This window comes from Monodelphis domestica, chromosome 2, assembly GCF_027887165.1.
Source record: "Monodelphis domestica isolate mMonDom1 chromosome 2, mMonDom1.pri, whole genome shotgun sequence".
In the NCBI taxonomy this organism is placed as follows: Eukaryota; Metazoa; Chordata; class Mammalia; order Didelphimorphia; family Didelphidae; genus Monodelphis; species Monodelphis domestica.
This window is the reverse complement of record NC_077228.1, coordinates 317,576,258-317,593,993: the sequence shown is the minus strand read 5'-3', so window position 1 is coordinate 317,593,993 and position 17,736 is coordinate 317,576,258. Positions and strand designations below refer to the sequence as shown.

Genomic DNA, 17,736 nt, shown 5'->3' with positions numbered 1-17,736 from the left:
GCCATATAATTGGACAAAATAGGTTTTAATGATTGCCTTAATTTGCTCTTCATTGGAGGTGAGTACTTCCTTTCCATCCATGATACTGTTAATTTGGTTTTCTTCTTTCCTCTTTTTTATTAGATTGACAAATACTTTCTCTATTTTTGTTTTTGTTTTTGTTTTACAAAATACCAGTTTCTAGTCTTATTTATTAGTTCAACAGTTCTATTACTTTAGATTTTATTAATTTCTCCCTTAATTTTAGTATCTCTAATTTGGTTTTCTTCTGGGGAGTTTTAATTCATTTGCTTTCAATTTTTTTTTATTTGCATGTTCAATTAATTGACCTCTGCCCTACCTAATTTGTGAAAATATGCACTCAGGGATATGAATTTTCCTCTGAGTACTGCTTTGGCTGCATCCCATAGAATTTGAAAGGATGTCTTATCATTGTCATTTTCGTCAATGAAATTATTAATTGTTTCTATGATTTGTTCTGTAACTAGCCAATTTTGGAGAATCATATTATTTAATTTCTAATTAATTTTTTATTTGGCTCTCTATGTACCCTTACTGATCATTATTTTTATTTTTTTATTTTTTTAGGGTCTGTTAAGTTCCCTCCCCCCTCTCCTTCCCTCCCTTTTTGTACTCCATCCCCCCTACCTCCCTTAATTTTCCCTTATTCCTTACCCTGTAGGATAAGATAGACTTCAAGATCCCAATGGATCTAGATGCTCTTCCCTCTCAGAATTGATTTCACTGAGAGTAATGTTTGAGTATTACCTATTAGCACTCTCTTCCTCTCCCTCTTATGAGTATTCTTCCCCTCCCCTTCCCATGTGTATCTTGTGTCACAAAGATTACTCTATTTATTTTATTTCGTCAAGTATCTCTTGGTACCATCATCAATTCTTCCCCACCCTTTTTTTTCTTTTTTCATAGCATTTTATAGCCCTTAATGCCCCAATCTTTTCCTATGAGTGATTCTTTTATTTACTATAATAATGAAACCATTTTTGAGAGTTACAAATAACATTTTCCCCATATATTAATATATATGATTTCATCTAATTGTAGCCCTTAAAGAAGAAATTTTGAATAAAAAATAAACAACAACATTTTTTCTCCTTTTCACTCTATTTCATATTTACCTTTTCATGTTTCTCTTGATCCTTGTGTTTGGATATCAAACGTTCCACTTAGTTCTGGTCTTTTCTTTATAAATACTTGGAAATCTATTTTTTTTTGAATGTCCATACTTTCCCCTGGAAGTATATAGTCAGTTTTGATGGATAAGAGATTCTTGGTTGAAGACCCAGTTCTCTTGCCTTTCTGAATATCATATTCCAGGCCTTGCAGTCCTTTAGTGTGGAAGCTACCAGGTCTTGTGTGATCCTGACTGGTGCTCCTTTGTATCTGAATTTTCTTAGATTCTTGCAGAATTTTCTCCTTACCTTGAACACTCTGGAATTTGGCAATTACATTTCTGGGAATGTTTTTTTTGGGGATTTAGTTTAGAGGATGTTCTATGAACTCTTTCAATGTCTATTTTGTCCCCTTGTTCAAAAACTTCAGGGCAATTTTCTTGGATGATCTCTTGTAGTATGGTGTCATGGTTTCTGTTTATTTCTGGCTTTTCAGGTAGACCAATGATTCTCAAATTGTCTCTCCTTCCTCCATTTTCCTGATCTGTCACCTTGTCAGTGAGATATTTTATGTTTTCTTCTATCTTATCAGTCTTTTGACTTTGCTTTATGAATTCTTGATGTCGTGCAATCGTTGGTTTTCAGTTGCTCAATTTTGGTCCTTAAGGCCTTGTTTTCTGTTATAATCATTTGGTTTTCTGCTTTAATCTTTTGATATTCAGCTATGATTTCTTCATTTTTTTAACAATTTTCCATTTCTTTTTCCAGAAGACTTCCATTTTATTTTGATAAGCTCCAATTAAAATGCTTCCAGGGCTTGTGGACAATTTTCATTTCTTTTTAGAAGGTTTTGCCCTTGTTTGAATTTCACCCTGTATTTCCTCTATAAAAGTTTTTTCCTCTGTAAAAATTCTCAAGGGTCACTGTCCCCCTTTTTTTTGGAAGGATTTTGAGGATCCTTTGCACAATTAGCCATCTCCATGTATGTTTTTCCTTCCCTTTTTAGTCAGAAATTTGAGTGAGCTGGGCAGGTCCTCTGTGTATGGAGTTAAAGAGCAAGGATTTTGCCTGAGGCAAGCTCTCAAATCTCTGCTATTCATTGCAGCTCTTCTCTGTGCTACATTCCCAGGGGCTTCCAAGGTCTGTGCTCCCCAGCCTGCCTGGGTTTCCAGTCTAGCTGCTTTCAGATGTAGGTTCCTGGCAAACCTAGTCAGCTCCAAAAGACCTAGAAGTGCCCCTTGCTCGCTCTAGAGGTGCTCCTCCCTCACTCACTGGTTCTGGTGGGCCCACTGGGTCTGAGAAACTAAGGTCTGTGCTACCTCCCGCGTGCTGGGGTTTCCTGTCTAGCTGCTTTCAGGAGTAGGCCCCCAGCAGTCCTAGACAACTCCCAAGTACCTAGAGGTGCCCCTTGCTCTCTCCAGAGGTGCCCCTTGCACACTCGCTGGATCTGGCATGTGCTGGTTCTGACTCCATTGGTGGGGTGGGGGAGGGTGGACTGGCTTGTGTTTTGGTGGAAACTTTTTCACCCTCTTATAGTTTGGAAATGCCCCAATCCCACGTACTTTCAATGATGTGCTTTACTGTACAATTCGGCCATTCTTCTGAAAATGATTTTTAAGATCTTTTGAGGTGGTCTTTGTTGGTGTGTGCTGGGGAGAGGAAGTGTCCCACATCTAGAGTGCCACCATGATTACCTGGAAGTCCTTTTGCAAGATTTTTAATTTATTACGTATGACAGGTTCTTTATGCCAATCATGTGCCTTTCTACATTATTACTTGGATTCATTATCTTTCCTTTGTGGATTTCTGTATCACCTTAAAACCAATCATATAATACTAGAAGCATATATATATATACATATATATATATTATTTAGTCAATTTAGAACATTATTCCTTGGTTACAAGAATCATATTATTTTCCTCCCTCCTCTCCCCCACCCTTCTCCTAGTAGATGTGCAATTCCAGTGAGTATTACATTGGTCCTTGATCAGATCCCATTTCCATGTTGTTGATATTTGCACCAGAATGTTCACCCAGAGTCTACATCCCCAATCAGTTGATTTTATTGGTATTTCCACTCCCACAGTTTTCCCCCTGAATGTGGATAGCATTCCCTCTCATAGATTCCTTTGTGTTGTTTGGGATCACTTAATTGCCACTAATGGAGAAGTCTATTACATTTGATTGGATTAATTCACAATTCCACCAGCAATGCATTAGTGTCCCAACTTTGCCACATTGCCTCCAGCATTAATTACTTTCCTTTGCTGTCATGTTGGCCAATCTGCTAGGTGTGAGGTGATATCTCAGAATTGTTTTGATTTGAATCTCTCTGATTATAAGAGATTTAGAACACTTTTATATGTGCTTATTAATAGTTTTGATTTCTTTAACTGAAAATTTCCTATTCATGTCCCTTGCCCATTTATCAATTGGAGAATGGCTTGATTTTTAGTACAATTGATTTAGCTTTTTATAAATTTTAGTAATTAGACTTTTGTCAGAGGTTTTTGTTATAAAGATTGTTTCCCAATTTATTGCTTCCTTTGTAATTTTGGTTGCATTGGTTTTGTTTATACAAAAACTTTTTAATTTGATGTAGTCAAAATTATTTATTTAACATTTTGTGATTCTTTCCAAGTCTTGTTTTGTTTTAAAATCTTTCCTTTCACAAAGTTCTGGCATGTATACAATAATGTGGTCACCTAATACTTATAGTTTCCTTCTTTATATTCAGGTCATTCACCCATTCTGAGTTTATCTTGGTGTAGGGTGTGAGATGTTAATCTCAAACTAATATTTCCCATATTGTCTTTCAATTTTCCAGCAGTTTTTATCAAATAGTGGATTTTTGTTCCAATAGCTGGGATCTTTGGGCTTATCATAGACTGTTTTGCTGAGGTCACTTACCCAATATCTATTCCACTGATCCTCCTTTCTATCTCTTAGCCAGTACCATATTGTTTTGCTTACCACTGCTTTATAGTATAGTTTGAGATCTGGGACTTCAATTCTGTTTTGAATTGTGTTTTGAGTTCTTGCAAAAGGGGTGGAGTTTCTGTGTATTTTCTTGGTGTCCCTTGATCCTCCTCTGTTACATTTGCTCTTTGTTCATTGCCTGGACAGAAGCTGTCTATTGGAATTTCTTTTTCTTTTTCTGTTGTTTGCTCACATTTTCCCCTTCTTTCTCTCCCATGTAGTTGCCTGTGCTCTTGCTCCACTCATTATGTGCTGAATCTGTGTGTTTGGGCTTTTTGTCAACCATTACCCTTGGAGCTTAGCAAGGCACTCAGAGCAGTCTGTGGGGTAGGGGTGTTGGAGCTTGAGCTTCTCTGCCCTCTGAAGACTTGATAAGATTAAGCCCAGTAGAGTTTAACTTGCAGAGCTGGATGTGCCCTCAGGCCAAAACCTCTGGAAGGGTTGGGGGGCAATATGGAGTGTCTTGGCTGTGACTAGGCTCCCTGCTCTGAACTTCTTCTCCAACTGCTTCCCCACCATCTGTGTTCACAGCCATGAGCCTGGCACAGCTTTACCCACAAGGTACTCCATCCAGACTAGCACCCTTGTCCTCCCAGAGATTCCAGCCACTGCTTGAGGCTTGGTACTGTTGGTGGGGGAGGAGTCCTGGGACTTTTCCTTCTTCTTTCCCCTTAAACCTGGGTGTTTTCAAATTCAGGCTTTTGGGGGGCATACTTTTATGTTGAGTCCAGCAGGAAGGTTCCTTGGCTCTGGCCTGTTGTTAGGTTTGGTTTTCAATCCCCTAGGAGTATTTGGTTTTTAATCAGTAAGGAAGGGTTTTCAGAGGTCTGAACTTTTGCTACCTCTAAGCCTCCATCTTGACTCTGCCTCCAGCATAATTATATTTAAAAAAGGAAAAAAATATTGACCTTTTCTTTCTAGGAGAAGATTGGAGAGGTTTTTAATTTCCAGAAAGCAGTTCTGTCTGTTATTTCCTTCAAATTTTATTATCGGCATAACTTGTTCATTTTTGTTATCTTTTTTTAGATCTACATACAGACAAATTTCCAACTTCATGTCATATATAATTAGAGCAATAGTCATTCTTTAACTACTTTTTTTGAGCATAGATTTCTGACTAAACCCCCATATTAGTTACAGATAAGTTACAGGAAGTTCTGCAATGTTTTGAGACATTGCAATTTTCATTATATCACCTACAAAATTTCTAGAAAATGACAGTATCCAAAGGTGTTGCTCTTCCAACTTGGATTCTCCACTAGATCTCCAATACAGTGATGAACACTTTGGCAAACATTTATCTTCATATTTTATATGTTTCCTGATGTTTTTGACCATCAAGTCAATTACCATGGTTATCTCTATTGTTATATTGCTTGAGAAATCTAAATTAGTTTTCCTTTGTGACTTCAATAGATATAACTAGTTGATTCAGTGAATAGGAGTGACATGAATTCAAATCTTTCCTCAAAAATCTACTTAATGCTTTAAACTGGTCAAGATATTTAGCCTCCCTCTGCCCCAGTTTCTCCTCTAAAAAGCTGCTACAATCATTATATCCTCTTTGAAAGACTGTTGTAAGAATCAAATGAGATAATGCAGAAAGTACCCTGAAGTAAAAAAAGTATTATTGGTTCTTGTTTTGTAGTTGTTTACAGGACCATAAGATTTAGAAATGCATGAGCACATGGATGTTATCTCCTCAAATCCCTTCATTTAAAAACTAGAAAACTTATATCAAAAGATTCTAAGTGACTTTCTCAAAGTTATATAATAATTTCTGGACTTCATAGATTTTATAGATGTTTTACTTGAAAGGCAGACCCTTTTGAAAGACCAAGAGAACTTCAAGATTCTGATAAAAGAGACTGAGTTATTTCTCTCACCCTAACTATGAGTGGAATTTGTATCAGTAATTCTTAATATGAATGTTCAAAAAGTATGCATCAGGAAAGCCCAAAACTTTTATTTATTGTAGAATGAATTACAAAAGAAGTTTAAATGGACAAAAGACAGTATGTGAAAGTAGAGAGAGCAGTTAACTTGAATGTGTTTAAGAAACTGGATTATGAAATCATGAGAATTAACCCTAAAATATTACCTTTAAGGCCCAACCTCTCTCTTTCTCTTACACACACACACACACACACACACACACACACACACACACACACACACACACAAATACACACAGAAGCAAATATACATCTTCCTGCACATTACACTTCCTAAATTCCAAAACTCAGTCATTTCCTGCTCCCAGATTCTCTTGGCTCCTACTAGTATTTTATGCCTAAATTCCCTAATAGAGAAATTAGTTTAGGAAATCTCAGTTTTACAAATTTTATACAGCTATGGAATTGTATAATTCAATGAACTCTAAGTTTATCATTGTAGTGACTGTGAGATGAGTAACTAGATGGTACAATGAATAGTTGTCATGCCTGGAATCAGGAAGATTCACCTTTTTAGTTCAAGTTTGGTTTCAAACATTTACTAGCTATATAATCCTAAGCAAGTCATGTAACTCTGTGTCTCTGTTTGTTTTTTTTTTTATTTCCAAAATTAGATAGAGGAAATAAAAAGGCAAACCACTCTAGTGTCTTTTCCAAGAAAATACTTAATGATGTTATGAAATGTTGGACAGGACTGGAGAATGACTGAATAACAACATTTGAATTCAGACCCTAATAGTGAATATTTGCAGAAGATTCCAGAGAGTATTGAAGAGGAAAATCTTTAAATTTTATCTGAACTCTCAACATAGGCTCATTGTTACATTCTATACATCAAATCACAGTTATTGAGGTTGATAAAATCATCTATTTAATGTAATTATTTTCAGAATAGATATAATGAAGTTAGTTATTACTATTTAGTGGCTATTTTTGAATTCAAAAATAAAGATTCTAATTTTTTATTAATTTCTTGATCTCTTTGAAGATGCTTGTGCACTTTAGCAGAAGTGACTATGGCAATTTGCATACAAACTAATCAGTTGTATATTTCATTTACAGTATTTCCATCAAGTTATATGGATGAATGGTCAAATTACTGCTGAGCATCTCCATGAAGGATTTATGTTCATAGTTATTAAAACCCTCATCTACTCAGATTAGAGATGAACATTGCGGATAATTGCATCTTGGGCTTTTTCTTATAGTAGGCCAGATACATGATTTGAAAGATGAATTAATATCACCTCTAAAATTAAACTGAAAGTATTAGTTCTTTAAGCCCTACTAGTTACTAGAAAGTCTTACTGAGATTTGGATATGAACTCAAAGCTTTCAGTGGATATTCTAACAGAGTTTGAGCTTTTGTGGTTCCTACTAAACTGGAAAGCTATTGAACATAAACCCAGCATGACATTGGAAGATTAGATCACCTATTTTAAAATAAATTCTAGCCCAGAAGTCTTGCCATGATGCATTTTTTGTAGCTCACAATAATTATCTCTAAACAATAGAGTTTTGGGTTGAAACAATGGAGAAAGGCCTAAGACAGTTGATAAGACAGAAGCTTGAGAAATAGTAGTATGCACATTCAGGCTAGCTTTGAATAGTGCCAGAAATGACAGTGGGATGGTTCATTGGAAATATCAATCAAGTACAGGTATTACTGAACATAATGATATGTGGGTGACTGACTTGATTCCATCCTATTTTATTTCTTTTCTTCTTGATTTTGAATGCTAATTTTCATGTCCTTTTCTGCTTATAAATTCTCCTCTAACCACTTAGGTCAAATAAGAGTTCTCATGGTGATGAATTATTAGCATTATCTTTACTGGTCAATTATCTTTGACTGATCAATATTATTCTGCAGTGACGTGATGAAGTGCAGTTTGTTATGGTAAAAGACAACAGACGGAAAAAAAAAAACAGATGTAAGAATAATGTGCTTATAGTGGCCTTTTATATCTTTGGTTACCTTTCCTTATATGACAAATTCCTTTCTCTAGTGTCTTGAAAATTGAAAACATTCTATATTTTCATTGCTGTAATGCAATGAAAGGGATGCTTAATAAATGTCTCCTAGTGATCAAACAAACAACACATTTCTTGTCTGTCTGGAAATGTGGACATGAGTAGTTTTAAAGTTTGGGAAAGAGGTCTAGCCTTACCGGATCTCAAACTGTAGCACAAAGCAATGATGGTCAATACAATATGGTACTGCACAGAGACTGATCTACTTGTGGCACATCTAATATAATGGACTTCTCTACTAGCAGTGATGCAGTGATCCAAGACAATTTTAAGGGACTTATGAGAAAGAATACTATCCATATCCAGAGAAAGAACCATGGGAGCAGAAAAGCAGAAGAAAAACTTTTGCTTGATCACATGGTTGGATGGGGCCTTTAAATGATCACTCTATTGCAAATATTAATAATATGGAAATAGGTTTTGAACAGTGATACATGTAAAACCCAATGAAATTGCTCATTAGCTCTAGGAGGGGGAGGGAAAGAACATGAATCATGTAACCATGGGAAATATTCTAAATTAATTAAGTGAATAAATAATTTTAAAAAGCAAACAATATGGTACTGACTAAGATAGAAGGGTGAATTGATGGAATAGATTGGGTAAATGACAGCAAGAAGATGGTGTTCAATAACCTCAAGGATCCAAGCTTTTCAGAAAAGAACATACTATTTGACAAAAACTACTGGGAGAACTAGAAAACAATATGAGAGAAATTAGGTTTAGAACAACACCTCACATTACATCAAGATAAATTCAAAATGGGTAAATGACTTAAATATAAAGAGAGAATTAATAAAAAATTTAAGTGAACATAGAATAGTTTACCTGTCATATCTATGGGAAAGGAAAGGATTTAAGACCAAGCAAGAGATAGAGAACATTACAAGATGTAAAATAAATGATTTTGATTATATTAAATTAAAAAGTTTTGCTAAAAACAAAATTAGAAGGGGAACAACAAAATGGAGGAACATCTCTAACAAAATTCTTTGACAAAGGTCTAATTTCTCAAATATATATGGAACTATATCAAATGTACAAATAATCAAGCAATTCCTAAATTGACAAATGATCAATGGATATGAAGAGGCAATTTTCTGATGAAGAAATCAAAACTATCAACAATCACATGAAAAGTGTTCTAAATCCCTCATAATAAGAGAAATGCGAATCAAAACAACTATGAGTTACCACCTCATACCTAGAAGATTGACCAATACATCAATAAAGGAAAATAATAAGTACTGGCAAAATCAAAACTCTAATGCATTGCTGGTGGAGTTTTGATTTAATCCAACCATTCTGGATGGCAATTTGGAATTATGCACAAAGGGCTTTAAAATAATTCATACACTTCAATTCAGTCATACCATTACTGGGTTTGTACCCCAAGGAGATAGTAATGAAAAATGTTTGTACAAAAATATTCATAGCCCTACTATTTGTGGTGGAAAAAATTGGAAAATGAGGGGGCATCCCTTGATTGGGGAATGGCTGAACAAATTGTGGTACCTGATGGTGATGGAATACTATTATGCTCTAAAGAATGATGAACTGGAGGATTTCTATATGAAATGGAAAGACCTCCAAGAATTGACGCACAGTGAAATGAGCAGAACCAAAAGCACATTGTACACTGAAAGTGAAACATTGTGAAACTATCCAATAAAATGGACTTTACTACTAATAGCAATACAATAATCTAGGACATTCCAGAGGGACTTATCCACATTGAGAAAAAGAACTGTGGGAGTAGAAACACAAAAGAAAAAGTTATAACATCATTTGTTTATATGGATACATGATTTGGGGTTTCATCTTTAAAATATTGCTCTACGGTAAAAATGAATAATGTGGAAATAGGTACCAAATGGTAACATTTTTACAACCCAGTGGAATTACTTGTTGGCTCTTGGAGGGGGGAGGAAAGAGGAGAGGGGAAAATAATGAATCATGAAAACATGGAAAATATTTTTAAAAATAAAATAAAGTTTGCAAAAGGAGAAAATTGGGAAATTTATTCACAGGATCCTAGAATTCTAGAACTGGAAGGGGCAGAGATGAACAAATCCAAACCTTCATTTTATAAATAATGAAACTAAGGCTTGAAGGACCTTAAATGACTTACATAAGACTATAGGGACAGGAAATATCAGTTGTAGGAATTAAATATCCTTTGACTTAATTTTAATAGTTAATGCATTTGTCACATTGCCACACTGGCCCAGAAGATGATTACCTTGCATTCAACTGTCCATTGTTTATGTGAAGTTTCCTTTAAAAAACTTTCCTTTTCCCCTGAGGTTAGGATAAATTCAGAGGACTTAGACAATGGCATGTAGAAATTATTATTATTAATTTGGTCCCTCCAATTTTTTCACTTAAAGGTAAACAATATTTTAATAGTCAGAATACTCATAAATTTCCCTACCAAGAAAGAAGCCCAAAGAATATTTGTAATAATAAACTTAAGCAGTAATAACCTTAGGTATTCATTCTTTGGCTTTCTATTTTTCCTTTCTTTTATTTAGTATTGGAAAGATGGGATTAACTCTCACCTGCGCATTTTCAGATGGGGTGCCCATAATCACCAGAAGTGTATACACCTCACTTATGCTTGAGGGGGGAAGTCTCTGACCCAAGTGTGCAACAGTGGGTGATGAATCAGAATTGACTGACTTCCCCCTGGGCAGTCCTAACCAAAGCTTTAGCTGTAATTGATACATGTAAAATGGAAGTAATTCACAGGAAGCAATGAAAAGGAATGGTCTTTAAAAGTGCCAAGAACTTCCTGTGAAGACCTATTTTGCCTTATTTTGCCTTCAACTTGATCTTGAGGAAGCTCCAGTTTTAGACCTCCAACTGCTCTTGGACTTTTCCCTTAGAACTACCAGTTGGGGTGAGTGAAAAGGAAAGGCTGACTCCTTTCCTGGATTTTCTGAAGGGACTACCCTTTTAAGAGAGACTTCCTGCACCCCCAGGTCCTCAGCCCAAGGCTGAGGTCCCATCCAGCTAAGGACTAATTAGCACCTGCCCGGTTTGAGCCTGGTTGGAGCAAAATATTTAGTATGTAGGTTAATTATCTTTTCCTATCCCCTCTTTGATTTTCTTACTTCCACTCTTTCTATATTTTATAAATAAATTGCTAAAAAATAATTTGGGAATTCATGAAATTCCTGGTGACCCAATTCTTAAATAATCTAATCTAATCCTTTATATTAACCCCTTACATTTCTGCCCCTTACAATATTAATTTTTTTAACCATTTTATTCCCTGGGCTTTCCCAAACACTTTTGCTTTAATTCTCTCAACAACATAACCACCTCTGATTCTTTTCTATAATATAATTGTGCTATCCAGAAATCTCTAGGAAAGTAGTCTATTAAAGGAACAATGAGAAGGACTGACTCAACTAGAGATTTCATCAGTATGAGGAAATTACAAGAAAGAAATTATTTGGTATTTTCTCTGAAATTTATAGTTTTGAAAAACTTTGAGGGGATAAGTAACTGAGTTGTCCAGGGTTAAATAGCCTGCATTTGATGTAGGGGAGTCTTGAACACAGGTTTTTTTGACTCTATGGACAGCTTTCAATCATGTATGCCATAGTTATCAACTTTCTTCTTTTGTAAGTTATATCAAAGTTATAATTTGAAACTGGTGTATATTTATTCCACAAACTTTTGCCTATAAGATACACAAGGAAATAATAAACTCTTGAATCTCAATTCCTCTCATTCAGCATCATTACTAGTTGAAGTTGCTTTTCTTTTCTGTCTTGATTATTTATCAGTATTTCTGGTCCTCCTTTGCCCTGTGCCATATGAAATTCTCATTTTATTGTTAACAAACCTTTAATCAAAGCTTTCCTTACTATTCTTTCCATTGTGCCTTAATTTCTCATCTCCCTAGATCCAAAATGCAGGAGCATTGTGTCAATATACTTCTTGTGCTTCAATGCTTTTCCTAAACTTTTGTTTTATTGCCATAGCTCAGTAACCTTCATTCCTGACAATTTTACAGCATCCAGTTATAAGGCTGTTCATATTCTTTTCCATAGCATCTATTAACTCCCCTTCCAAAAACACTCTTCCACTTTTCTTTGTGTGAGATTAATATAATAATCTTTCCTCTTTTGAGGGTAAAGTTTTAAAAACCCAATTTGGGCACTATCAACCCCACCCTTTGACTGGATGGGCATGAGTATTATGGGATAGCACCAGTCTCCTAGTGGCTCCCTGTTAACTCTGGCTCATATGCCCTGGGCAAACCATTCTGGACTCCACCAGCCCACCCTCAACAAAGCCATGAAGCCAATTCTGTTCAAAGTAATGAAGATGAACCACATTTTTAGGATGACTCTGGTCACTTGCTTTAGATTCTTTATTCTAGTCATCTCTTATTTCTTATTCAAGTAGTGCAATCCCTTTCAAATAGACAACTATTATTAGAAAGGTTCTTGGAGCCTATTTCAGGAACTCTGTAACCCAATGCAGTTGGAGCTCTCAAACATATCCATTCTGAACCAGGACTTCAAATACTTGGAGACTGAGGAGGACCAAATCTCATCTATTGTTATGTGCCCAAACTTGCTATTAAAAACTGAAAGAGGGTCTTGATCGTCCTTACTGGAAATACAGCAACTCCATGGAGATTCACACCAATGAAGCCCTTGTTTCAAGCAGACTGAAGACCCTCAACCAAAATAGCATCCCAGAAAATAACCACCACATGAAAAATTACATGAATTTCCTGTTTTTCCATGAGCACTTTGAGAAGCTAGTCAACCTGCAGGAAAAAAAAAAAACATCACTCAGAAGTACAACACTTCCTATCACCCAGAGAGGGGATGAAGAATGTTAAGAGTCAAAGAAAGAACACCACCCAAGAGACCCTGAGAAAGGGTGATGACATAAATTTTGATCAGTTTGCCACAAACTTCATTGATTTATTCACCATGTCTGTGTTTATTTAAGATTTTTATTTGTCAAGATAAACATATGGGTATTGGGTTACTTTGTAATTTAATATTTCTTTTGGAATAGTTCTGGAAGCAGCATGACCTGAATTTTTTTAAAAATCCTCCTATAGGGAAGGATAGCTCTCCTTGAGGTATAACAAGGTGGTAATGTCCTTGTTCTAGAAATGAGTACTTCAAACTCTTTGCAAAGTTCCAATTGTGACCTGGTGAATTTTATTTAATCATGCATTACACAATTTCTAATTAATGTTATTTATATTGTTTAAACAAGGTCTCTGGAAAAATTTCACTATAGAGTTAGCAGAATCTTCATGTTTTGTCAAAACCTATATTTCTATATAATTCCTTTGGTGGGCTCAGCTCTGGGCACTAAACCTCCTCTGAACTAACCATTAGCAGAGTCTATACAACCAGGACTTATGACTTTTATTGGTAACACAACTTTGAAAATTTTTTTGTAGAAATTAAAATGTTATGAGTGTACTCCAGTAATAGGCAATTACCTGCTTAGCTCTGCAAAGGACAGCTTTAGAACCAACTTTAATCACCATGGAATTCCCGTGGCTTGAATAGAATATGAATACTATTTATGACCTATAAAGAGGGTGATCATGGCATCATATTACCTGGACATTACAGGACAGAATAGAACCTGAATTTACATCTAAGCTATGAAAGAAATTGATCTTTTATGGGTATCTCTGCCTGTAGCTTTATATGAATCAGTGGTATAAATATCTCTAGCTGCACAGGTATCATTGTATACATACATTAAATGGTTAATACATAGTCCAAACTCCCATATTCTATACACATGAGACTGCAAGACACAAGAATATCCACATTTTGCTCTTATTCTGGCATTCTATCCTTATGATGGAGTAGAAATCAGACTAGGGGACCACATTCTCCTTTTTCTTAAATTTCTGTTGTAGCCATCATGCAGCTACAATATTCTTGTGTGGGCTGAGTACCTGGAAGGGAAGCTAAGGACTAAGGGCATATGGGTGGAAGGGTTAAAGATCAAGGTAGGAAGGACATAGAGAAAATAGACACGGAGGCACAGGACTCATCAGCTTCATGTTTAGCTTGTCAGCCCCTACTCTTATGGTCAGAGAGATAGTGTCTGTCCCATTGACCCCAAATGAGAGACCTGATATCTTTATTACGGATAGTTGCACAAGTTGGGGGAGTGGCAGGGTGTCTATCACCCAATTGGTACATCAAAAGTTTTAACAGTTTAATGACAAAGACAAAAGGATAGATGATAACACAATAGGTCACCATGTACCTGGGCCAGGACTCTTCTCCTCTCTGGAAAGCTGGTACCAGTCTTATTTTAGGAATGAATGTGTAGATCTTTGATATTCCAAAGGACCCTAAAACTTGTCTGTGAACTTACACATAGATAATAGCAGAGGTGTGGCTTTTAAGATCAAACAAATTTAACCCCATCCAAATTTATGGACTCATCAATCATTCATGTTAAACATTAGAAGTTATTTCCATAAGTCTGGTCCATGAGTACTTTGTTCATTAGAGTCAGCTTTTGAATATATCTTTAATGCCTTCATTATTCATTATAATTCATTATAACTGAAACCCTTCATCTGTCCTGTATTTTCTTTGCCATGGCAACTTTTTTTTAGTCATGGAAAATGGTAGGTAATTGCAATATTATTACACCTGACCTACATGGTTTATAGAATATGAACTACCTCCACTAGACCTTGAATATGTATCAGAGGTTTTTAATAATTTTAATCTGCACCAGGAAAGAAGGTCTCTTGGAGAAGATTCTATAAGGACCATAATAATTTCAGATGGACTAAAATGATGACAATAAGAGAGGATATCTCCAGAAATCCAGCACTATATCATGAGACTGTGAATGAGTCTTTGCATGTAATAGACTGAACTGTGGGGCTTTGGACCCTACATCAATATTTTTCTCCCCATGAATCATTATTTTATCTTGAATGTTGTAAAACATTTGTGCAAAAAAGAAGAGGAAAGTCCCCTAATAGCTCCTTGTCAATGTACCCATCAATTGTTTTTTATTATGTTGAGAAACATCCAAATTGTAGTTAGACCCTCCATAAAGAAATAATACTTTTTACCCTTATGCACCCTGGTAAGACAGTTCTGAATTGTAAAGCTATTATACATGTGTGATTCATTGAGGAGACAAGTATACTAATCTCTGAAAGAACCAGAGGGGAAATTGTATGTAATTAGTATATATTATAACACTCATTATAAAACGCATTTTGGTTGGTATCAACCCCACCCTTTGATTGGGTGCACATGTCTACTATGAGAGAACCCCAGAGGCCTCTTGGCTCCCTAGAATTCCAGAAGAGGCTTGCCTCTTGTCCCCCATGAAACCTAGCATCTAGAAGACCAGCCTCTGACCTGGATTGACTTAAGATCTTTTCAACAGAGGAGAGGCATATGGAGTGAAATCAATATTTTTATAAAAGAGAGAACTGAGGATGTGAAAAAGCCTTTCTAGTTTGTCAGTTCTTGGCTCACTTTCAGTCTGGATATTTTCCTAGTGCTGCCTCTTTAAACTATTGAAAGGAGAAAAACATGGAAAACTCAGATTAGTTAGGTGCGGCCAGGTGATTTTGTAAGTGTAGCTCTCTTTTTACCATCTAATAAATAACAAAATAATATAGTTTCCACACTTCATCATATCATTAATGATATAAACATCTTCCATAGCCCTGGTCTTCCTGCAAAACCCTGATATTATTATTTTTGACTTTAGTGTTCACATTGGTGTATGCTTTCATTACATGACCTCTCATTTTCATCAATATCCTTAACTCACATCCACTGTAGCCCAGCTCTTAATGGGATCATTATACCTTAGACCTCAACATCTCACAAAAAAAAGGTACATTCAAGATCCAAAAATGTAAAAATATTCTTTCTCTGATTAAAATTTTCTGCTTTTCATTTGAATGCCTGATTTACCACTGAATTCATTACCTTCCATTATCTCTCTGTCTCTGTCTTTGTCTCTGTCTCTCTCCATAGATAGATAGACAGATAGATAGAGATAGAAATAGGGATGGCTATAGATATGAATATATACATGGATTCAGGATTAGAAAGTTGAAAGGAATTTTCAAAATTATCTGATATAGGAGATATCTCTATGGAAAAGACAAGATTTTAAGACCACGCAAGAGACAGAGAACATTGCAAAATATAAAATGAACAATTTTGATTATATTAAATTAAAAAGTTTTGGTACAAAAATAACCAATGCAACCAAACTTAGAAAGGGAGCAACAAAATGGGGGAAAATATGATAAAGTTCTCTGACGAAGGTCTAATTTCTCAAATATATAAAAAATCAAGTCAAATGTACAGATAATAAAGCAATTCCCCAATTGACAAATTGATAAATAGGCAGTTTTTCAATAATCACATGACAAAGTGTTCTACATCCCTCATAATTAGAGAAATGCAAATCAAAACAACTCTGAGAAACCACCGAACACCTAGCAAATTAGTCAACATGACAATAATGGATAATAATACATTTTAGAGGGAATGTGGCAAAATTGGGACACATGCATTGCTGGTGGAGTTCTGAATTGATTCAAAAATTCTAGAAGGCAGTTTGGAATAAAAGGCTTTAAAAGACTGCATGAATATGTGGAATTATACTCAAAGGACTTTAAAGGAATGAATGCCCTTTGATCTAGCAATACCACTATTGGTTTGTACCCTAAAGAGAATATAATGAAAAGTGCTTGTACAAAAATATTAATAGATGAATTCTGTAGTGGCAAAAAATTGAAAAATGATGTGGTGTCCTTTGATTGGGGAATGACTAAAAAAAATTGTGTTATCTGATGGTGAAGGAATACTATTGTGCAATAAGAAATGATAAAGTGCTTGATTTTCATATGAGTTGGAAAGACCTCCACAAAATGATTTGGAGTGAAATGAGTGGAACCAAGGGAACATAATACACAGAGACGGAAACATTGTGGTACAATCATATGCAATTGACTTTGCTAGTTATAGCAAAGCAATGATCCAGGACAATCCCTAGAAACTTATGAGAAAAATGCAATTCACATCCACAGAAAGAAATGTGGGAGTAGAAACACACACACACACATACACACACACACACACAAAAAAAAAAAACGTGATTTATCACTTGTTCATAACACTATATGTTTGGAACTTTTGCTTTTAAAATATTACTCTATTACAAAAATGAATAATATGAAAATAAGTTTTGAGTGATAATATTTGTATAATGCAATGGTATAAAAATAATAATCAGGGACTTACGGTCAAGATGGCGGCGTAGAGAAAGCTAAAGTTCAGATCACCGGAAAACCCTTCCTGACCGATCTCAAAATATAAGCTTCTAAGGCGCTGAAATTCAAAACGATCAATAGCATAGACCCTGGGAATCCTCCTCCTGGACCTGGACCTGGATCGAAAGGTACGGCCCCCCTCAAAAGCCAGAACCCGAGATCACTCGGACCTAAGGGGTAGGAGCGCAGAGTCCAAGGCTCCCGGAAGCCGCAGCCCCACCCCGCTCAGAGAGCAGGGTCATCTGAAACAACAACAACACTCAGGGCCTTATATCCGAATCCCAGTGAAAGTCACTG

The 17,736-nt window shown here is 35.7% G+C and overlaps 1 pseudogene; it reads left to right on the top strand.

Annotated features, from left to right (window-relative positions):
* Positions 1–12,413: 12,413 nt before the first annotated feature.
* LOC130456941 (carbohydrate sulfotransferase 11-like) lies at positions 12,414–13,081 on the top strand (annotated as a pseudogene).
* The last annotated feature ends 4,655 nt before the right edge of the window (positions 13,082–17,736 follow it).